Here is a 9,130-nt window from a genome sequence, read left to right on the forward strand (position 1 = left end):
CACTGTTTGAATAAACAAACAGGTTTAAATGAATAATCATGTGATTAAATAAATAAATAAAGCATCTATTAAATAAGTAAAGAAGTAATTATATAATGTATTCAATATATGAGAGAGGAAAGGCAGAGAGGCCATGCAGATTACCTTATGTTTTTCAGAGTTTTCACCCAGTCTATAACATTCCAGTGAGAGGTGTCCGCACCAAGGCTCGTAAATTTGTTTTGAAAGAGGAGGATTGTAACCGGGTGTATTTCAACTTGTTTTCGACCTGTAGGTGACAGCGTCGGACGTTTTAATCGGGTACGATTTGTTTTACGTCCATAGCGTGAAAATTGAGTGCTAAGCTCGGTTCAAGACGCGAAGCTTTGTTTAGGAATAACAACTGTTCCCACCTGGCATCAGTAGATCACATGAAACAATGCGTGACGAACGACTGTGTGTTGCTAGAGTGTCCAATGCAATCTATATAGGGTTAATGACAAACTATAATCTCGCTATATCTCTAACTAATCAGAAAACAACTTTCCACTAGCATTCTAAACATATCCGCTTTATTCATCATTACCTGTTTTGTTTAAAACTTAAACCATTCTCACACGTGTCTAATTGTACAGGGGCATCCATGAAAATGGTTGACCAAATAAATGTTTGTATGGTGCACAAATGTTGAGCGGTTACCTTCCAGCGTTCATGTTTCTGAAAAATGAAAAAAAAATCTGAGTATCCATTCTTCAAACTGTGTCTACAACACTGTATAATTAAAGCGCATGTTTTTCCTAACTGCATGGAGCAGTGTCTTTAAATGGTGTCCATGATGTTCCCCCTATCCTGACTGTTTTCCTTCTGTCTGAGAAGAAGCCAGTGCGTCCACCAACCAAGGGTGAAGAAAAAAAAACATCTTTATTGCTAGTGTTCATAGCATCACAGCAGGCAGTTGGGTGATTCCTTAAAACACATAAAGCAGATTTTGATTGAACAGCAAGAATCCTTAAATTGAATGTACGCATGTTCATTTCATGAATGTTTTTTATATCATGCCTCCAGGTTGTATCATAAAATAAGTCTGCATAAGGTTTTCAAAATATTTTTTCTGTTTTTTTTTTTAGATTAAAAATAAAAGTGATTCTATCAAAGGTATACCTTATAACATAATTGTTTATATGATTCTAAACTGATATTCTTTAGAACATTTAGAACAGTCAAATCTCACACATCCTGTTATTAAGGGTTGTCTTTGCACATCTGTTTTAGTGGTTAGTGTTAAACTGTGGCAACCCCTTAACACCTAGACACTATTCTAAGATTTACTGACATATAGAGCAGACTCTGAGTTCTTTTCAGCTCAAACCTCTTTTATTAATTTGTGTTGGACATCTGATTGTGTAGCAAGGAAACTCAAGAAGTAGACATTCCATCCTACAGTAAGTGTTTCTGTTTACTTTTAGTTTAAACAAGGTTTTAATTGTTGTTGTTGTTAAACAGTTTGCTTTAGATCCAAACTTTACATGCACAAAGTATACGTTGAATCACCTTTTCTTCATTTTATCCTCACCATTTTCTTATGTTTTTGATCCATAGTACAATTCCCATTATAACCATTAAATCCATTACATTTTATGTTGTATTTTGGGCAGGGTTCTATTGTTTTTATTTCAACAGGAATACTTCAACTATAGTTACTTCAGTAAAAACATCATTCATTTTCCAAATCGCTTTAAATGATATAGCAGCAGATCAGAAGTTAACACTGCACGTGTAGCTCAAGGTGTATGTGATGCTTATTTACCGTTTAGCCGTTATGCCGATCATTTTCATGACAATGTTTCTACGATCTTTGACTGATCGTAACCCACAGATGATTACACCACACTTTAACATGTGCCTTTTTCGTCTTTTATGTTCTATTTGCCTTTTTAGAGCCTATCAATGGTGTAGCAGCGCCTACGTTTACATTAGTTTAGCGGGAAGATCCCAGAGTTGCCAGATTTGCGTTAAAAAAATCTGCCAAATGGCCATTCAAAGCTTGCCGGAAAACGCGAGCTTAGAAAACTGAAATACTTGGCAACAGTAAAAGGTCCTGGCAGATCGCAAGCCAGATAAATTGCGCACACAGGAAAACCCGCTGCATAGAAACCATTTTCTACTTTTGGACCTTTTTATAAATGTAGTGGAGTAAAAAGTATGATATTTGTCTTTCAAATGTAGTGAAGTTAAAGTACAAGTACTCAGAAAAAATAATACTCAAGTAAAGTACAGATACTCAAAAAGTGTACTTAAGTACAGTACTCAGGTAAATTTACTTCGTTACTGTCCACCACTGGTATTAGGATTTAATCATTTGCTCTTAAGGTAAATCTGTTCATTAAGACAAATAGGGTATCATAGTAATTATATTCACACATCAGGTTATTAAGAAGTGTGAACTAAATAACTTGATGATATAAAAAAACATTCATGAAATAACATGACGTACATTCAATTTAGGATTCTTGCTGTTCAATCAAAATCTGCTTTGTGTTTTAAGGAATCACCCAACTGCCTGCTGTGATGCTATGAACACCAGCAATAAAGATGTTTTTTTTTTCTTCACCCTTGGTTGGTGGACGCACTGGCATCTTCTCAGACAGAAGGAAAACAGTCAGGATAGGGGGAACATCATGGACACCATTTAAAGACACCGCTCCATGCAGTTAGGAAAAACATGCGCTTTAATTATACAGTGTTGTAGACACAGTTTGAAGAATGGAACTCAGATTTTTTTTCATTTTTCAGAAACATGAACGCTGGAAGGTAACCGCTCAACACTTGTGCACACATACAAACATTTATTTGGTCAAGCCATTTTCATGGTGCCCCTGTACAATTAGACACGTGTGAGAATGGTTTAAGTTTTAAACAAAACAGATAATGACGAAAAAGCGTATATGTTTTAGAATTTCGTTTTAAACCCGGATATGTTCAGAATGTTAGTGACGAGTTGTTTGTCTGATTAGTTAGAGAGATATAGCGAGATTAAAGATGAGATTGACCCATAGAATGCTTGTAACGCACAGTCGATTCGTCACGCATTGTTTCATGTGATCTACTGATGCCAGGTGGGAACAGTTGTTAATCCTAAACAAAGCTTCGCTGTCTTGAACCGAGCTGTAGCACGTATGATTCTCAAATAACAAGGTCAAATTTCACGCTATGGACGTAAAACAAATCGTACCGATTAAAACACTTCAAGTTAATCCATGGTCGTTATGGTCACAGATATATTAACTGCATTTCTTATTACCAACATATACACTGTTGCTGTTATATTTGCTGTTGGCCTGTACTGTATTAACTGATAAGATTTTACTATTGTGTTATTTATTTAGCAAGTAGTTTATACTGTTGCTGCAGACAGCTGCAAAGTTTCATAATTCTGTGAATCTAATGCTTTTCTGAGATGGAAAGATTGTTGAAGTTTAAAATTTCTCTATTTGCAATGATTGTGTTGTGAGAGGTGGAATGGTGCTGTAGTGTGTTGTAACTCTCGAAGTTAAATTTATGAAATTAAAATGATTTTTTTATTGTATTGCTATTGTTTTTGTTGTTTATATATTACATATTCATACAGATTATAAAATAAGCACAATCTTGCAGTAGTGTAATACAAAAGCAAAAAATACTTATAATGCGTAAGTTGGTATATTTTGTGTATATATTTTATGGTATATTATATGTTGGTATATTTTGTGGTAAAAACAGTGACCGTTTTGTCTTAACTTACTTGAAAGTTACATTGATTTAAGGAAAACACTTTAGTTTAATGTAATGCAGATACATTTGATTTGTCAATGTAATATAGGAAAATCACATTTGTTTAATGTAGTAATTCAGTTTTATTACACCCAACAGACATAATTAGATATAGTTATATCAATGTAATACTTTTATGTGGAAACTTTGCCACACAAATAAATTACGTTCAACTAATGAGGTTTTTTATTACTCTATGAACATGATTATATATAGTTATAGAAATGTAGAACTTCTGCATGGAAATTTGCCACATGATTAAATTACATTTAACTAATGAGGGTTTTTTTTACTCATTGAACATGATTATATATAGTTATATAAATGTACAAATTTCATGTCGAAATTTGCCACATGAATAAATTACGTTCAACTGATGAGACATTTTCGGACTCAACAAACATGATTAGATACAATTATATTAATGGGCAAATTGTATGTGGAAATTTGCCACATGAATAAATTACGTTCAACTGATGAGTCATTTTTTTTGAGTGTTTGTGTAGTTGTTGTCTTATTCATTATTATTTTTAAACGGTGTTTAAATAACCAATGAGTGCGTATTAATAATGATCTCATCATCTCCTTTAAATTACATATTTTCATTCATGCTAAAGATATGTAGCAATACATCCTAAAACATGCCCTAATACATGCCCCGGAAAAATGGGATGTGAGGGCACTGTCAAAAGTTCAACGCGACGTGGGCGGTACCACACTAAGGGGCGGATACGGTCAAAGGTCAACGCAAAGTGGGCAGTCCCTCACTACGTGGGTGGTCCGGAAGTAATTCAACACCACCAACCCCCCTCCGCAAAGTCAAAGGTCACCATCAATCATACCTGTCAATCATTTTGACACTATGACCCGCATATATACTACTTACATTTTGTTTTTTTGTTTGTTTCTTTTGACATTGTTTGCTAAAAGGCCATGGCTTTCCAAATGTTAAAAGAGGTGGAAACGGCCTATCCTGAAGGCTAATTGTAATTTGGAGAAAGGCCTTTCAATGCTAAACTGTAGTCTAAGTTTTTTAGGTATTTTTTATGTAAATGGATTTAAAATTATAATAAGAATTTAAATATGTGAAAAATATGCCACGGTAATCCCATCGGGAAGTGGGGGGTCACCTACAGCCTTGGAAACCTGCCAGCCTGGGAATCGAACTTGCAACCTTTGAAGTTTTAAATCTGTCTCTCTGACCATTAGGCCACAACTATCTTTGACCCAATGCATCAAATATTGCCTAATAAGTGAAAAAGAGTAATGATATGCATTCCTTGGGAGTTAAAATACTTCACTATTAACATCCTTTAACTGTTGGAAATTGTAAGATGTGTATATTTATCCAGTGATATTTCGAGATGTTTTAATAAACCTAATTAAAAAAGTATATACAATATTTAATATAAATAGCCTACATAAAGTTTAACAATAACAGCTTACATTATTTTATTTAAAGATTATTTCATTTTAAAAGGTTAAATAATAAAGTTAATAAAAAATTAGTTGTGAATGCTAAATTGCGATGGGTGAGACTGGAACTGTAATTGTAATATTGCTGTAAAATTATAATATATTATACATAAAACGCACACATGCGCAGACAACCCCTAAAGCTTAGTAACATTTCCATCAAATGAACTAACCCTGGAACATAACCTGCTCTGGAGCAGGTTATCTTCAGAATGTAAGTTGCTATGGTTATTTACATATCCTGAAAGTTATCTCCGTTTTTGGAACCGAAAGTTGGGGTTATCCACTAACTAACCCTTAAACTTACCCGGGTATGTCACATAACCAGCTTTCTGGAATACACCCCTGATCACGTTCAGTATAGACACCGTGCGCGGATGACTCGGAACGGTCTGCTTGTTTACTTATTTTATTGTTGTTGTTATTATTATAAGCAGTAGTAGTATTAGTAGTAATATTTTACAAGAGCATCTTGTTTATGAGTCATTCTACAATTAGGGGTACATGTCATGGCCATGGACTCTATTATCCATTTTACTTTAATCTGATGTTTTTGTGCTGTTCAGATCAGCTCTAGAATACATGTTTCTGTATATATTTCTTACAAGGTGTTTTAAAAAGTATTTTGCTCATGCATCTAAATTAAATCATCCATTTAGTTACTGTATGTCCGAGAAATTAGTGTCAACCCTGTTACTCCCCATATAACCCCCTATAAATCAGCAATGGTTTGTTACAAAGTCACATGTCAAACATCACATGATGTCATTTCCTTTTTTGGAGGAAAATTTGAAGACCGTGTGGTAAGTCATAACTTCTCCTCTTCAATATTTTATCCATATTATTGTCTGCACATAGAGTAGATTAATTGACCGTCAACTGTGTTATCAACATGTTCTGTTGAACTTGCGTCACATGTTATATTTATAAATATGTAGAGAAAGAATATAAAAACATAAGTTAATCAAGGTCATGTACTAACTAGTCCAAGGTCAGCAGTTTGCACAAGGCCCTAAAGTGGCTGAAATGTCAACTGTGTTACCTGTCAACCGTGTTACCATCAACGGTTGACAATGTTGGCAATTCAGTGTTAATTTATTATAAAAAAATTAGAGCATAAGCTTGCTATATAATTTATTTTGCACATTAAGGGGATATATTATTCAACCACCTAGTTTATTTATCAAAAAAAGAATACTGATTTCTTGACTTTTTGGACCTGAAATGTACCCCTAAATATAGAATCACTCTTATATAGCGGTGTGTGTGCATCCTGCCCTAAACTGAATTGAAGTGATGTTAGCTGGTGGCAGCTAGTCTTCTACACGCAGCAATATAAACAAAAGTGCATGTTTACCTCTTGAATCGTTCTTGCTGTTTGGGGGAGAAAAAAATTCACGGGCGTCGAGGGGGATAGTGTTTTTATGTTATGTGATATGACTAACGTTAATATTCATACTTTGTAACGTTACTATTATGTTACAGTAGCCTATTTATTTAAGAAACGTAGAGTGTCTTCAAAATAATTATCGCAACACTTGTGAAACATGCTTGTTCAGATTTTTGAATCTTCCTAATTACACTTATCAATACTATTTTCATTTCATTTTCATTTAAAAAATGAGTAAAATCAGAACAAGATTATAATAGAATTATATTTATAATATGACAAAAATATATTTTATTCAACAACAGAAAAAACACTACAGCCTGTAAACTCAATAATATCCCCTTAAAATAAATGTCAAAATAAAATTATTAATAGACCTGACTTGACATCAACGTGCAGAGTGATGGAGATATGACCCTATTTGTAGGTTTCAGGAAAAGGTATGAAGTGTCCATTTGTGTTTGTTCTACAGTGCAAACAGGGCCGGATTATCCAATGGGCATTATGGGCACAGGCCCAGGGGCCCATGCGCGCTTGGGGCCCAGGCAAGGGAAAACATTTTCACATAACAGCGTTTACGCCATATTCATTCTGCCGTGCGCTTCTCTCTCCCCCGCGCACATGGAGGTGCACACACAAAACAGTGTTTCTAAATTAGGAAGTCTGTCTTTTGATTTAATCACTTTTATGAGCCCTCCAGCGGCTTTTGTTTAGAAGAAGCGCACAGCGACAAATCTAGCGACTTTTTGGATAAACCTTAGCTTTCATTCAGTGGGAAAATGTCGCCAGTGCTGCCCCGCGAGCGCGAGGTCTCTCTTTCCCGGCAGGAAGCAGCAGCACTTTACGACAGGTAACCTGTGAATAAAATGAGTACAAAACAGCGTTTCAAACAACCTGTCACTAGCCGGGTTTCCCTCCAAAGTTGCCAATTTAGCTTATGCGCAAAATTGGAATATCGCATGAAACATTTGCGAATAAGCACCGTTTCCATCCAACTAGTCAACCGTCACTTCCTAATAAACTGGCACTAAATATCAGTAAGAAAAGTAATAGAAGCCACTGAATATAATAATTTTCAAATATAATAATACTTGCGCAAACAGACGATTAGAAAACTCAATAAATGCGGTGCTTTTGTGGATGCCTGCTGTTCGGGAAACATAGTCGTGACAGTTCTAAGAGGCAATTACAGAAATACTTGACGACTTTGCTCAGGCGTTTAAGAATGACCATCAGTGGCGCAAAAATGGGGTATGCAGTATACACGGTGCATAGGGGCGACACACAAGGGGGGTGCCATTGTGCCAAAATATTAGTTAAAGATTTTTTTAAATAAAATGTTATAAATAATAGAAAATATAGCGAAAAAAGTAATTATATAAAACGTTTTAGTTGAAGTTTTAGCTAGCATTTTAAACGAGTTCAACAAATATATTTTATTAAAAATAAAGTTATTATGTCAACCACTCACTCTGTGACAGTCACATGACCAAAAGGATCGAGCAAAGAAACGAGGCGCAGAACAGAACAAGAAAATAAAAACAAGTCAATTGACAAGTAAAATCAAGACAACAATCAAAAACAAAAACAATGTCCAAAAGTGGATAAATATCTATTGGTATATCATTTCATCTCTGTAAATCTTTAAGTTATTCAACCTTGCCTGAGAGGTACTGTAGTTCATATCATAGTATATGATATATTAACGTATCAGTTCACCTCCACATATCTCTGTCGCTTGTAAAATAAATCTATGTTCGTGAATGAGCTTTACATTTGGGAGAGTCTGAGAACGTTGTTAAAGCTGTTAAGTCTCCCACTATCATGCATATAAGCTAGCCTAGTTTTTGGGCTCTTCATTAAACGTCAGACGCGTCTTCGTTCAATGTAAGTGAGTTTGTCTTTGTTTTACTGATGTTTAATAAATATAAACCACAAACTAAAACAAAATTAAAGTAAGGGGAAAATCCAAAGATCTTTTATTTATCTGTGTTAGGCTAAATGTATGTTATCAAAATGTATCCAAATGTTATTGTTTAAAACTTATTAAAGGTGTTAGGCTAAATGTCCAAATTCTAGATTATATAAGTGAAACCCACTTTTAAAATAATACAATAAATAGCCTTATTTGGAGGTTTGTTTAGTTATTATAAGCAAAAGTAAAAACATTTTTTAGCCTTTTATCCAATTAATCGAAAAAACAATCGTCCGATTACTCAATTATCAAAATAATTGTTAGTTTCAGCCATAATTTATTGTGTATGTTGTCTTGGTTACGGATGTAACCTCGGTTCCCTGATGGAGGGAACGAGACGTTGTGTCGAACCGACAGAATGGGGTTTGTCTTGAGAACCTATCATCTTCTGAGTATTTAGAAAAGGCCAATGAAAATTGGCGAATGAAATTTGCATGCCGGGCTCCTCCCCGGATGTCCGGGTATAAGAGGGAAGCCGGCGTGCTCATTCATTCACCTTT

Source organism: Triplophysa rosa, linkage group LG1 (genome assembly GCF_024868665.1).
Source record: "Triplophysa rosa linkage group LG1, Trosa_1v2, whole genome shotgun sequence".
Taxonomy (NCBI): Eukaryota; Metazoa; Chordata; class Actinopteri; order Cypriniformes; family Nemacheilidae; genus Triplophysa; species Triplophysa rosa.